We start from the raw sequence: 1,726 nt of genomic DNA on the forward strand, positions 1-1,726 counted from the left end.
GTGTGTGGACAGATCGCCGAACATGAGGCAGTTTACACTAGGATTTGCAAAGAAGGTTGATCTTGTGGCTAATTGATCTTTTAGATTGGTGGATTTGTTTAGGGTTTGCTTAATTTTTGGAAGATGCCTCCAAGAAGATTGGACCCCAAGGAAAATGATGACCTTAGTGAAGTGATGGAAGAAATAATCTTAGAGAAGATAAGAGCAGAGGTCAAATCAGAGATTGCATTGATGAAGAGTGACATGATTGCTGAAATTGTGAGTGCTTTGGGTGGTGTACCTAGGCATGTGGGTACTAAAGATAGATATGACAAAGTTGCTGAAGACTTTGAAGCTGCTAGTGAGGATAGAAGTGATCATGAGGAGAGACCTATTGGAATTAGGGCTAGTCAGTTTGCTCGACCTGGATCTCAATTGAAGTTGAAGCATAAGATGGAGGTTTCTAATTTTTTAGGTACTTTGAATCCTGAAGACTTGATTGATTGGATTGGTGAATTAGAGGACTACTTTGAGCTTGAGGGTATTGAAGATCCATTGAGAGTAAGGTTGGCACAAACTAAGTTGAAGGGACATGCTACTCTTTGGTGGAAGGAACTGCAAAGAGATAGAGAAGAGGAAGGTGAAATGAAGATCACTAGATGGAAATTGATGGTGACTAAGTTAAAGGCAAAGTTCATTCCGGCTGACTATGAACTTGAATTGTTTAAGAGGGTGCAGAATTTGAAACAGAAGGATATGACTGTGAAGGATTACACCGAGGAGTTCTACAAGTTGACTATTCGGTCTGGGCATAGAGAATTGTCAAAGGAGAAGGTAGCACGGTACATTAATGGTTTGAGATTCAATATTTAGGATGAGGTTGGTATGCTGAATATTTCCACAGTTGAGGATGCTTATCAGTATGCTTTGAGAGCAGAGGAGAAGCTAAAGAGGAAGAATCAAGGTAGTTCCCGAAGGAAGGAGAAGTAGGATAGTTTAGTACAAGCTAAACCAAAAGCAGAAGGCGAACCAAAACCTATGGAACAAAGAAGAAGGGCAGGTGGAGGTGTATTCAGAGGTAATTGTTTCAAGTGTGGTCAAGAAGGGCATAGATCTTTTGAATGTTCTATTGGTATGACAGCTACTATTGTGAATGAGGTTGAAGTCAAGGAAAATTAGCTTGAGGAAGGAGAAAGTTTGTTGGCTTGGCGAGTACTAATAGGTAAGAAGACATTGGATTCTTGTTAGAGGACTAGTTTTTTCAAAACTTGTTGTAAGTCTGGTGGGAAAGTTTGCAAGGTGATTATAGATAGTGGTAGTACTGATAACCTTGTTGCTAAGGAGATGGTTAAAAAACTTGGTTTGAAGAGATTGAGACATCCTTGTCCTTATAGGATTGGCTGGTTACAAGGTGAGCATGCTTTGGAAGTGAGAGAGCAATGTCTTGTTGATTTTCAGATTGGGCAGTATAAGGATCAAGTATTGTGTGATATTGTGGATATGAACAGTTGTCATGTGTTACTTGGTAGACCTTGGCAGTATGATTGTAGGGCTATGCATGATTGTGTTAGGAATGTGTTTACTATTGAGAAAGGTGGTAGGAAGTTTTCCTTGATTCCTTTGCAGAATGAAGCGCTTGGTAGGAGAAACCTGAGTGTTGGCAGTCGAGTTGAGTTGGCAGATTTTGAGAAGATTGAAAATCAGCATGGGAAGTAGACCTATAGAACACCTATGGTGGATGTAAAGG

This window comes from Cupressus sempervirens, chromosome 3 (assembly GCF_028749045.1).
Source record: "Cupressus sempervirens isolate cs-2001-9-10 chromosome 3, ASM2874904v1, whole genome shotgun sequence".
Taxonomy (NCBI): Eukaryota; Viridiplantae; Streptophyta; class Pinopsida; order Cupressales; family Cupressaceae; genus Cupressus; species Cupressus sempervirens.